Source organism: Neopsephotus bourkii, unplaced genomic scaffold (genome assembly GCF_033783945.1).
Source record: "Neopsephotus bourkii isolate Nb327-2 ecotype Australia unplaced genomic scaffold, CSIRO-AGI_Nbou_v1 NB_860, whole genome shotgun sequence".
Classification (NCBI taxonomy): Eukaryota; Metazoa; Chordata; class Aves; order Psittaciformes; family Psittacidae; genus Neopsephotus; species Neopsephotus bourkii.
In genome coordinates, this window is record NW_026901356.1 from 11,298 (window position 1) to 25,168 (window position 13,871).

The 13,871-nt window shown below is 40.1% G+C and overlaps 1 long non-coding RNA gene across 1 annotated transcript; it reads left to right on the forward strand.

The window, feature by feature from the left end:
- Positions 1-220: 220 nt before the first annotated feature.
- LOC133213949 (uncharacterized) lies at positions 221-7,163 on the forward strand. The gene is made up of 3 exons (XR_009725933.1): positions 221-2,723; positions 3,496-3,621; positions 4,481-7,163. It is a non-coding gene; the product is annotated as an uncharacterized LOC133213949 (long non-coding RNA).
- Positions 7,164-13,871: the final 6,708 nt, after the last annotated feature.

The following is a 13,871-nucleotide window of genomic DNA, read 5'->3' on the forward strand; positions in this document are numbered from 1 at the left end:
TGAGATAATTGATCTCGTAAACTGCTGGACTCTTAACAAACACAACAACTCTCACTTTATGAACAAAGGGAATTTCTTTCTGACATTTGTATGCAGAACCCCAGCTCCATCTCTGTGATGCTGTATGTCTGATATTGGCCTTAGGAAACTTTATATCAAATGTTTCAGACATTCACTCTGCTTTTGCTTGGAAGTAAATTGGTTTTGTATTTTAACAGGGTAGAATGCTAGGTGAGGGACTTGAAGATGATTAGACTTCAGTGGAACAAGAAGATCTCACCACCCGTTTTTGTGTTGAATCAGGCTGTCTTAGAGAAGGGAAGTGAGTATCAGACTGTGGCCTTCATCTCAAAGGTAATTGATGGGTAACAAGTTTTCTGAAATCACATTGTAGAACACAGTGCAGCAGGGACATTAAAATCAGGGGAAAAAATGAAGGTCATTTAGATCAGAAAGAGTAAACATGGCAATGTGATACACAGTGTAAAACTGTTAGAAAATAAATTGCAGCCTGCTTCAAACAAGGAACAAAATGATGCTCTTGCTGTCTTTAATGAATTTTCCCTTTTCCAAACTTTGATGCCTGTGCCCTGCTGTGGAGGTTGGGAATTCCCAGTGGCAGGGTATTCTGCTTCCTTCCTCTTACCTACCAGACCTTTGCCCACTGAAAGCTTTTCACTTGTCAGTGGAAAAGTCCTGGAGGCAAATGCACTTCAGCAATAACACAGCTGATAGAGGGGGAAAAAAAAAAAAAAAGATGCCTCTGTACCTCATCTTTATTAATTTTTTTGCCATCTACCCAATGGGAAAATGTTTATTTGTTTTAGTATGTCTCCTTCTGAGTAACAAGCAGAAAAGCACTTTCATCATTCATAATGGCTATTGTACTTTTTCTGTGTGTCTGTGGTATGTTCTGACTTTAATGTCAGTTTTCTCAGAGATGAAATTATGGGAAATTGGGTCTGCAGCATCTGCAGCTTGCAGTATATGCTGTCACTGCTTTCAAGGGCTGCATTTCAAGTCAAAGCTACAGTGTTTGCTCTCCCCAGAAAGGTGGAGCAACTGCAGTCTGTTGTTGCACTCTAATCTCAGCAGGTAGAGATTCAGCCATTAAGCTCCTATCAAGGTTAATTAAAGTTCTGAAGGCAAAGGTTTGAAATGCAGACATGCTAGAGAGAAGCACATTTCCTCTAAAGATTAAATACAAGTCAGTGGCTGAAGCTCTTTTCAGCTCCCTGTTAATGCAAGTCTTTGTCCAGCTGATTTTTTCTCACCAGAGTAAGACTTAAACAGCTCAAGACGTACATTTGGTGAGCTGGGATCCTCGTACTAGCTGAAGACCATAAATTAACCAGGAGCTATCAGCTAGGAGAACATGATCAAACAAAAACATAAAAATAAACTCTTTAACAATTCTAAGATATACCACAATCAGACAGGAATTGAAAAAATGGATAAAAATAAGCACTGTGATCTGAGAGCATTTGCATAATCTTTTAAAAACAAACTAAGCACTTTTCCATTCAGTTTCCCCCCTTTGTTTGTCCAAAGAGGGGGAATATTTATGAAAGTGTTTCATTTTTTAACAGCTTTACTGCACCAGCTTGGTCTTTCTAAAATGAAAGAGAAGATACAGCATTTAAAATACCACAGAAGAAGAATATTAGCCAACTGGATGCTAACAATTTCATACAGATGTCTGCTTATCATGCAAATAGTTTATTTAGATGCAAAGACACATTAGACTTCAATGATCAGAAAGTGATAAATGGTAGCTGCTTTATGTTGATCCAGTGTATGTGATCCGAATGCCAGTGTGATTTCTCTAGTACATCAGATAGCAACACTGAAATAAGCAACAAAAATTAGGGATGTGTTAACTGTGTATACAAAGGAGGCCTGATTTCTAATATAGTGGGCATTAGTAGTAGATGGTACTGCAAAAGAACAGATGCCTTTAAATCAGCAAACATTATGCAAACAGATGTTAACAAGACAAAGATCTAATTTCATCTACTGTACTTTTAATTCTCCTGCCATGCTGACCACATGCTTATCTCTGACATTTAAAAGGAGGCCTCAGCTAGTTATATAGTACTTTATAAGCCGTGATTTGCAAAAGGCCAAATGGATGCTATTACTTTTGACTTCCAGAAAATAATATAGCTTTTAGCCTTCTGTGGAACATGAATGTGTTTTCATTAAAATCTTAAACCTAAACTGCTTCTCAATCTTTCCCCAATATCACATGTATTATTTTTCTCCCTAAATGATGCCCAAATCATAAAACATTGGTACGCCACTTTTATCTATTACTATTCCTGACAAAGACTTAATCATCCTTATATCTAGTGCAGAGGTCTTGCATAGAACTGTTGATAGATGCATGATGAAGGTCCTCCATTTAAGGATGGGTCAGATAACCGTGTGTCTTATCATCACATATCCTGCAAGAGAACACTGTTCTCTGTGTGCTGAAAAGACCACAGAATGTTTCAGCTCCTGGAAAACACATCTTCATACTAAAGCAAGTTATTTCTGAAAGCAACAGATGAAAGCAGAAGTCTTTTCTGTGACAAAGATGAGCTGTTTACTAGTGCAAGTACCTGCAAGTGGGGGAAAAAAGTAATTTATAAAGGCCTTTCTGCTGTTTCTCAGTGGTTTTGTGTTGAAGGGAGCCACTCTACATGTCAGACTAAAGTGGGTTGTTCACATTGTTCAATGTAAGTATCCAATTTTGTTTCCTCTTCCTCCCCCATGATCACTTAGCAAAGTTTAACTGATCAGGATGTTGCTGAGGATGTGAATGGATGCTCTGCACAGCAGTTTCAGGAGGCAACTGCCCATCACCAGCAATTGCTGTCCAGTCAGCTGTACCAGGCAAAAAGGACAGCAGCATCGGAGGGTGCTTGTGGCCACATCCCAGCTCTGCACAGCAACACAGAATGAGGTTTTTCTCCACGTGTCATGTTCATGTCTACCTCTGTAATGTTAAGAAGCAAGCTGCTATTGAAAGTCTGATTATATGGTCTGGTCTGCTTCCTATTTCACTGTTGTCCAAAGAATACAAATAACAGGTGGCAATTCTTCCTTTGTGTAATTGGACAGCTGGGGGCTGAGCCACAGAAAGGTACCACAGCTAAAAGATTTGTGTGGTCACTGTGTGCTGTTTTCTCTGCTTTTCAGAGTTGTTTTGCAGTCTGGGGCAGTTGCTTAGGCCTTAAGGTATTAAAGTTTATATATCAATACTACAAATTTTTCTCCTTGAGAGTGGAAACCAGAAAGGAGGAAAAAGAGAAAAGATAACAGTCATGCTTTGTGGTCAGATTACCTTTTATGACTCCCTTTTGTTTATTCTGCAGTGTACACCCAGTATCAATTGCTTATAATCGCAGTGGAGGCTGTGTAAATCCATCAGAGAGAAAGTCTGTAAACATGATAAAGTGATGTCAAATTGTTCTCTAAATCAGTTTATCTTTCTTTTTACTCTCCTAGGTGACAGCAGTGATAAAAAATCCATCTGAGGCAATGTGTTGTCCAAGCAGTGGTTGTTCTTACAGCATATGCATGTGTTTGAGAAGTCAATGGTGTCATCAGACAGATGACTGACTAAGAAACAAAGTGATTTATTAGGATGGAATAGAAGGATTTAATCTTTTATGTTCTTATGTCTTATTAATGAATAAAAAAGCATTTAACAAACATAAAATTAGGTTTATCCAAGGAGTTGTTGCTTACTGATTTATGCCTGTGTCGTGGTTTAAACAAAGTCAGCCATAAATCATGCAATTGCTCTCTAACTCCCCCCGTTTTTGCCCTCTTCCTGCTCCTGGAGGGATGGGAAGGAGAATCAAAAGAATGCAACTCCTTGAGATAAGAACAGTTTCGTAACTAAGGCATAACACAAATCACTGCTGCTACCACTAATAATAATAATGATAAAGGAAATAACAAGGGAAGAGAATACAACACCTCACCACCCGCTGACCAAAAACTCGCCCCACCTCACCCGACTGAGCACCGACTGATACCTCATCCAACCCCTCAGTGAACTAGCCCTTCTGGGTAACTCTCAGTTACATCCAGGGCATGACGTGCTGTGGTATGGAATACCTCTTTGGCTAGTTTGGTCAGGTGTCCTGTCCCTGCTTCCTCCCGGCTTCCCCTCCTCTCTGGCAGAGCATGAGGCTCACAAAGTCCTTGGCCAGACCAAACAGTTGAGCAGTAACTTAAAACATCGGTGTTATCAGTGCTGTTCCCAGGCCGAAAGTCAAAAACACAGCACTGCACCAGCTACTAAGAAGGAGAAAAAAATGACTGCTACTGCTGAACCCAGGACTGCATGTTGAATATATAAACTCAATCGCATTTAAGATTTGCATTGTTACTTTAACACCCTGTGGCAGGTACATGACACCCTCCAAAGCAACTACTAACACGGGTATAGTCTCATCTTATTTTTCTGAATTTACATCCACAGAAGCCCTCATGGATTTTACTGGATTTGGGATTTGACTGGGAAGGTGTGGCTGTACCACCTGCTATTGATAAGCACATGAACACTGTTGCTCATCAGCATGTCTGAAAGTACCAACACAAGAGAGAAACATTTTTCAGAGGGAACAGATACTGTTCTCTTGACATGATTTCACCCTGTGCATGCCTATATATAATTTTCTGCATACTCCACCTGTGGAAGAGCTGTGCCTGTGATGTGATGGAGTAGTTTTTGCCCTGGTGAGAACATCTGCGTGCAGAAGTGAAATAACAGCAGGAGAAACTACCTGCAGAGACATGATTGCCTTAGAATTATCCCAGAAATATTAAACTCACAGTTTCTGCCTTTATTTTAGCATTATTTTTGATTTCTATTTCTATCTGGCTGTGCTTAGCCTGGCACTATGCACACCGTGACTGATACTCTCTCACCTAAGTGCCAGCTTTTGCTAGGTTGGGTGTGAAAACTGTATCCATGGGATGCCTGGTTGATTTAAGCAAAATTGTCTGGCATGCCAGACACCAGCCAGCATCAAGCCTGAGAGGTACTCCGTGGATGTGTCCGAACCTTGCATATTCTGCCCTGAAAGACGAGCAAAAACAAGCGAATATTAAGAGAGCAGCATAGCAACCTCAGCCAGATTTTCAGTGTGTGGTGTTAAATATAAAGGTGGCATCAATGAGTGTTTGGGGACACAAGATCAAAGAATGAATACCCTTGGAGAGTGAGTATTTCTGTCATTTCCCCTACTGCTGTTAGTACTTTTCATGTTACATTGCACCTGCTGCTATAGCAATGCTTATAAATTTTGGATTAGGACCCATCCTCCTGACCCAGAAATCTTAGGTTTAATTGAGATAATGCAAATAGTCAATAAGGGAAAGGCCAGAGATGGGTTTTACAGCATCGGGTAATCAGGCTGTTGGAGAGGTGGTGAAGCGCGACCACCTTCTGCTGTCAACACTGCTGTTCTTTGGCAAATGTTTTTCTCTAGCAGAGACTTTTATTGCGTTTGGAAATCCTCATCCAGATATATGCTCGGGTTCACTGCATTGGAAACCTGAACGATGGAAGTTACTACAGTTTTAATTGGTTCCACAGTTTACATCAGATGTGCATTTATTTACTACCCGATCCAACCAGCCCACAAAGAACCATGTCTGTCCCAAGTGACCTGATTAGGAGGAGGGAATGTGCCAGTAGAGACCAAAGAAAAGCTAATTTTATCAGGAAAGCTTGTCATCAGAGCTTGGTGTGAATCAGAAGCAAATCGCTGGAAGTCCTGCTGTGAAACAGAACAAAAATGACTTGAGGCTTTGCTGAGATGGCTGCTTGGGTCTGGAGAAAGTACATTGAGGAATGTGCTAGCAGTATTTGATATTTACTTAGAAAAGCTGAAAATGATTACGCAGAAGAGCAGAAGAAGTGTTTGCTTAGCAATTTTTCTTCCAGTAATGGGCTGAGAGGCAGCAAAAAAAGGCAGAAGAGAAACTCCCAGAAGGGGATGTAGGTAGTTGCTGTGCTCAAGGTCGGGAAAGAGACAATTCTTAGGTGAAGCAGCTCATAGAGGGTGGTTGAGGCACCTAATTTTGCCACTTAAGCACTCACCCATCCCCAGACAATAGGAACTATTTTGGACTTCTGGGATTCAGCAGCCTTGTGTCCGTGTCAAGCATGGCAGGGATGGCATTTTGCAGTTGATGCTGTGAGATGTCTCTGCTTCTCTGCAAACAGTTAAAGCTAAAGCCTAAAGTCAGGATGAACTCCACTGGCTGAAGTCTTTGAGGAGCTTATTTTGGTAAAAGCACGTGGTCACACGCTCCCAAAGGATGGTGGGAGGAAGACACAGCCCCACTTTTGCGGTCATTTTCTCCACAAATTGGGTTTGCACAGGATGAATTCAGGCTATTCAAGATGGATTCTAGACACACAAGTAGAAGACAGAACAAAAAGCTACCAACAGTGTACACAATTCTGGAGGGTAAAACCTTTACTAATCTAAACCAGTGGGGACAGCAAGATCAGGTACTGCAAGGACAGATGAATATGGAAACTCCTTTGTAAAGATCTTGGGTTTCAAAAGATAATCTCCAAAATCTCCTTAAATCATACTAGATGTAACTGTCATGTGTCTCATGGGTCATCAGGGACCATGTCTTACCCTTCAAGCCTCCCACAGATTTTGTGCTTATACAGAATATGCATTTCAGTGCTGCGGTTACAAAGAATTTTTGATACAAACCATGGAAAATATGCTGTTACAAATAAATTCCTTGATCTCAAGGAATATGGGAGAAAAAAATGTCATTTCTTAATGAACACAATTGCCTGCTGAACTCTAGCCCCAAGAAGTTTGCTCTCATCAACAGGGGCTGAGAATGCTGCAAAAATGCTCATGAGGGATAACACAAGCCAACTAGATTGATGTCTTGTAAGCAAAATCTCTGTCCTGAAAACTGCTGTTTTCCACAGCATCCTGGTCCCAAGTGCCAGTGAGGGCACAGGGTGAGGGCTGGGTTAGGGTTAGGGTGGACACAGCCCTGTTCTCCTGTGTGCTGCCCTGTAGTGCTGAGCCAGCTGGGCTGGAGTAAAAAGATGCCTACTCTCAGAAAAGAGTCTTGTAGCAACTTCCAAAGTCAAAGCAGAACCAACTGTTAAGTTTAATTTCCAAATTATTTGAGACAATCTTAAATATCCAAAACAACCCACACTGCAAAGCAATGCCACAACTGTCTGAACTGTCTGTACCTCAGTACAAGCCAGCAAAGTGAACAGAAATTAGGCATAGAAATAATTTGATTAACTGATACTCAGTTTATGTGGAGAGAGTGAGTTTCTCAATCCTCTGTTGTAGGATGTCTCCCTCTGAGCCTGGCAAGCTAGCAGTTTGGGGTGCCTGCAACTCCCCTGCTCCCTCGAGTTATACAGAACAAAAGCACTTAGGGTATTTCCTCCCTCCTATGGCTTTTATTTTCCCTGGACATAATAAGGATATAAAGGAGATGGATTGCCGTTTAACTGCTCTGTGTATAAACACGTGATTTCAGTTTGCAGGGGTTTTCCATCAGGATACATCACACTAACCACACATTGAAGGGGAGAAATGCACACAAATGGAACCAAACCAGTGAGAAAGTGTAGTGGCTCATTTATTAAATTAAGAAATAAAGTAAGATGTTTTGTGTTTTGTGTTTTTTGTGGTTTTTTTTTTTTTTCTGGGAAGTGTGGCCCAGTGTTGGCTTCTAAAACTTGTTATAGGCACTTGCTCCGTAAGTGCCAACATAATGCAGAAAAAACAAGCTGAGAACAGAATGTTTACAGCAGTGGTTCTTTAAATGGAGAGGTAACACAAGTTGCAGTCTTTGGTGTGCTTATAATTTACTACTGCTTAAGTAGGACACATCAACTAGGGGAAAAGAGGGACTCTTCATTAGGGCCTGTAGTGATAGGACAAGGGGTAATGGGTTAAAACTTAAACAGGGAAAGTTTAGATTGGAGATAAGGAGGAAATTCTTTCCTGTTAGGGTGGTGAGGCACTGGAATAGGTTGCCCAGGGAGGTTGTGAATGCTCCATCCCTGGTGGTGTTCAAGGCCAGGTTGGATGAGGCCTTGGGTGACACGGTTTAGTGTGAGGTGTCCCTGCCCATGGCAGGGGGGTTGGAACTTGATGATCTTAAGGTCCTTTCCAACCCTAACTATTCTATGATTCTATGTATTTCTCACTAATTTTGCCTTGAAGCACCAAAGTACATCCACTTGACAATGTATAGGGTTTTGGTTTTATTTATTGGTACTCCAAGGCAGTGCTATGAATGCAACATGGTATGAGCCATAAAAGTCATCTGTAAAATTCAAATTGCAAGCTGCAGATGCAGTTTAAACTGAAGAACATACCTTCTAATTATCTACATTATCTTCTTTGGCAACTCATGCTGGATCTCATATCTTCATGTAGCTTTTAGAAGAATTATAGGAATTGCATATAGATAGTCTCTCAGCACTTGAGGAATACTTGTCATTTTGTGGATTTTTTGCCCCTTCCCTAACTGAAATATCTCTTGCTGCAACTTCTAACCATTGCCTCAGATCCTTTTTCCATGCATGTTTGATTTGCAACACTGTGCACTTTCCCAGTGTGTTGCATCAGAAGAAATCCTCAGTAAATTTGTTCCCATTCTACCAGTGACAGCATTTAACACTGATTTCAGTTTCAGATTAGTACAGAAATTAGGTCTGTGGAGCTTTTTTATGCCTATTTGGTTGGCATAGACTGGTTTTATGTTCCTTACATGCTAGGTTGACAGTGCCATTGGATGAATTATGGATGAATTAGGTTTATTATGTCCTGCAGTTTTCTTTCTACATCTTCGCCTTCTTCAAATTTCTGAACGTCCTTTGGTTTCCAGATTCATGCTTTGGGTTCCGTAGTACTTTTTGCAGTGAGTCCCCCACCGCTAATTCTGCTGTACCCTTTCACAGTATCACACAGTATCACAGTATGTTAGAGATTGGAAGGGACCTCAAAAGATCATCTAGTCCAATCCCCCTGCCGCAGCAGGAACACCTAGATAAGGTTACACAGGAATGTGTCCAGGCGGGTTTTGAATGTCTCCAGAGAAGGAGACTCCACAACCTCCCTGGGCAGCCTGTTCCAGTGTTCCGTCACTTTACCCATAAAGAAAATGAAACTCAGCCATAGTCTGTATGCCAAAATAAGTTTTGTGGCTAAAATAATTTTGCTGATGTTTTAGTTCTCTTAATGTTTTTTCTCATAATTTGCTGTGCGTGGGGATGAGTAGGTTCACTGCTGTGGAAGAAAAGTATGATGATGGCAGTGGACCCACAAAAAGATGTGACTCCTCCTGGGACAGGTTTGGACTTGGAGCACAGCCCATGCTGCTTGGTCCATGACCATCGGACTGCTAGAAGGAAACACATTCCTCTTTGATGGTCCTACCCATCCCCCTGCGACTCCTTTGCATACTACCAGTCTGTGTTCAGGGCAGCTGTAAGGCTGGAGAAAAGGGATTGGATTAAGAAAATAGAGGCCTTTCTTTTTACTGGAAAATAAAGATGCATTCTGTGAGAGGGAACAACTGGCAGGACATTATAGCCAATAGTACGGTGCAGCCAGGTTTACAGTTACGGCTAAGTTACAGATGTACCTGTGAATTTATATCCTGCAGACAAGCTTTTATCGCTCTAATGAGAATCCATGTGCTCTATTCTGGAGCATTATCGTAATGTTAGTTAATAAAATTGCATTGGTGATTCTGCCTTTTGCCTTCTTGTGTGAATGTAGTGTTTTTCTTTCGTTTAGCCATATAACTTAGTCATGACGGTTGCTGTTGTTTGCAAGCCTGTTGCATTTCAGAGAAGAAATTACTTCTGAAGAAACAAGCAGCTCATTACCCATGGAACGCAGCAAAACAAAAACTGTATTTTTTTATCTTGACGCTCTTTGTATCGGACTTCTTCAAATGGCTTAGATACCACAGTTGCATAAAATAAGCCACGCTTGATACACATAAAAAATAGTTGCAGCAACTTCTTTTAAGATGTTTATTTACATGTGTGTTTTTTTAAAAACTGGAAGAATGTGTGCTAATTTTACATGAATTTGTTTTATTTAAAATAGCATGGATGCTTATAAAACCGCACTTACTCTAACAACATATAAAAATGTGATCCAGAGAAAAGAGTGAAATGAAGTTTAAGAACCTGGTTAAAAAGAGCTGAAATGTATTTTAACCTAAGCTAAAAGCTATCCACACTAACAGTGGATGGAAATCTGTTGAAGAGAAAACCTGGTTATTTTAGTAGCCTAATAAATTTCAGCATTCCTCTCTGAGAGTTTATTATGATAATATGTGTGCGTTACCACATTTACAGTCTAATTTGACAAGTGTAGCATCAACTTCTACAAATTATGTATTTTGTAAACTGAATCATTCAAGAACTGAAACACAGTATCTGAAGAATTGTAGAATCATAGAATGGTTTGGGTTGGAAGGGACCTTAAAGCTCATCCAGTTCCAACGTCATGCCATGGGCAGGGACACCTTCCACTAGAGCAATTTGCTCCAAGACCCATACAAACTGGTCTGAAACACTGCCAGGAATGGAGCATTCACAGCTTCTCTGGCAACCTCCACCAGTGTCCCACCACCCTCACAGTAAAGAACTTCTTCCTTATATCTAACCTGAACTTCCTCTGTTTAAGTTTAAATCCATCACCCCTTGTCCTATTGCTACAATCCCTGATGAAGAGTTCCTCTCCAGCAACCTTGTAGGCCCCCTTCAGATACGAGAAGGCTGCTATGAGCTTCTCTTCTCCAGGCTGAACAGTGCCAACCCACTCAGCCTGTCATTGTACAGCAGGCAGGCTCTCTGGCCCCCTGATCATCCTTGTTGCTGCTCTAGCAGCTCCATGTCCTCAAGTTGAGGACACCAGAACTGCACACAGCGCTCCAAGTGGGGTCTCTTGAGAGCAGAGTAGAGGGGCAGAATCCCCTCCTTCAACCAGCTGGTCAACTTTATACATTTATTTTTCACTAGCTGTTTAAAAATTTTAACGATTTTTTTTTTCTTTTTTAAGATACAGCAGTATCTTTTTTTCTTGGCAAAAGACTATCTCATAATAATACTTCTCTTCCAAATTGTGGTTCTGACACATCCTAAATGCAGACTACATGATAGAAAAGCGTAATAAATCTCTATTTGTGTGTGTCCTTCCAGTGGGTGACATCTTAACCTATGGGAAGTTTATTTGAATTTCCTTTAGAGATAAATCAGATAGTGCTGTCAAAACTTAACTTGCCTCTATCAAATGCACACAGTGATGTTTTTCCTAGAAATCTGTTCTATAACTATGCTAGGTTATCCACTATTTTTTTCTTGGAAAATACCTTCTTTGCAGAATCTGACTCTCCAATGACTAGAAAACAGAGATTCCACAGAATTAGTAGTTGTTGCATACAATTAAAACTGCAGGAATTGTTATATGTCCATTATACAAAGGCACATATTCCATCAAGAATATTTTAGGCCAAGAAAATACATGTAAAGAAAAGAATTAGAATATAAAACAACTGATTTACTGTAATGTGAGTTTAGTGTGGACCAGAGAGAGAAGCGTTACCATCCCATTTCTGAAGGCAGTTATATGTACATGGATTTCCCAGGACATTTCAGAGACTACCTTCTCCATCTAGTGCAGAGCGTTGCTGTAATTCTTGTCTATTGTGGCCATCCCAGAAGGATAAACAGGACTCTCAAAATGGTTTATAATCCTTCCACTTTTCACTTTAAATTTGTCAAACAGTTCAGTTACATTTGAGTGTCATTGTCTGTGAGTATTTCGACAGCATTAACCCTTAAATAAGACACTGAACAAAAACATTGTAAGAGAAGATCAGAACGAGAAGCCTGCTTTCTGCAGGAATGGAGTTATATCAGTTTTTCCCTCCTTTTTTTTCACTATATTTTGGAAAAACAAACAAAACCCCCAAACCCAACAAACAAACAAACAAACAAGAGAAAAAAAGCCCACAAAACCAAAAGCACTTTTCAGTGAAAAAGACAGGCTGTTTTAAGATACCATTTTACACAATCTATCATTAAGCTTAATTGTGATTTCATTGCTGCTTCTGGTTTTATTCAGAACCTGTGTTTTCAGACTTTAGTGATGCTGATTCCAGTCATTCATGGCTGATAATCACAACATTTTATAAACAATAACAATTTAAAAGAAACTGAACTGTGCTTTCTTATTTTTACTCATGAGCAGCTGAGAAGACATCAAGACCCAAGCAAAGTTCTGCTATGAAAAATTCATCATAGATCTCTCTAAAGCTTGTTGCTGCTGCATATTTTAATTATATTTACCACCTGGAGAATTAGAATCAACTCTTGAGAAAGGAGGGAAGAAATAAAACACAGCATAGTATAGCATTATTCAGACCAAGAAATCCCTGAAAGGTAACGATGTTCCTCTTATCAGCTTTGTAGGTTAATATTAAATTATTACTTTTTGATTTATAACTATTATTTAGAAGGCAAAAAAAACCCACCTCTGTGCAGTTCAGTTATTGTAAGATTTCATAGCAACTGCAGGATGCAAACCCTCTCTTTCAGGAGTAGGAAGTTCAAAGGGATAGCTAAGATCAAATGATACAGATTGTTTTAAAAATATATATGCCATCATGATATGAGGACTCGCAGTTCCTAGGGACTGTGAAATATAAGTTCTGGGAAAATCTGAAGGAGCCAAGTGATGAATTTGTGTGAGACTGAGATTTTCAGCTCTTAGAATGCTGGAAGACATCCTGAGAGACTGCCAGGAGACCTTAACCACAGTGGGGTTTTTTTCTGAGTCTCAGTACCTAAAGCAATACATAGTGTATTTGGCCCAGTACAGTTGTCCGACAGATATTTATATGGGCACATTATCTTCAGGTCATGCATGGCATGGTGCATGAAAATTTGTCATATGTGGCTAGCCCATGTAAATGGAGTCACTGCATCATCTCTCTGATGTTTTTTGTGCTGATATCAGACCTTACATCCTTTTAAAACTACTGTGCTCATTGAATGTAGAAAAATTGTGAAAACTGACCATATGAATGCAAGCCAAAGGTCTTACCAAGAAAAAAAAAAATAGAAAAGAGCCACGTGTTCTGTTTATTTTTAATTATGCTGTTCATTGGACTTAAATCACAGGCGAGAAAAAGACGACTTTGTCAGTGCATCAAATGAATGAATTCACAGTAGATATGCATTCAAGAAGCACACACTGCAGTGGGGTTAGGGTCTTTTTGTTTGGGTGTGATCACAAGTAAGCAAAATTTCTATATGGCTTGTGTGTTCTGGCACACAGCTTTGAGAAAGGCATTCTGTGAGTGCCTGCTCCTACAGACCATATGGGGTTTTAAATCAAAGTATTCTTACTCATTTCTCTGCAAGTTAACAGTATGTACTGGTTACTAGTTAGAAAAGTCTTTCTTTCCCTTTAAAATGTTTTGGTCTAACTGTTTTACTGCTTGGAGTCACATGCCACATGCTGACAATTCATTCTGTTTGTCAACCTGGAGGTTTCTGAGAGACACTCATGTTGTACTGTACAATCTCACTGGATGTGGAAGTATAACATAAGCAGGCATGTTGTGTACATTTTACTTATTTTTTTTCCATCTCTTCTGCTGGAATATGTGACCCCTGATTTAAAGAAAGGTGTGTGTTATGGGCCCAAAGATATGGGATTGAGATAGGAGGATCTGGATGCAGCCTCCTGATCTGACCAGGATAAAATATTGCCTTGAATCCTTTGTCTCCCACTTGAAAGGAATAGTCTGTATGTTATGCCAGGCTGAGC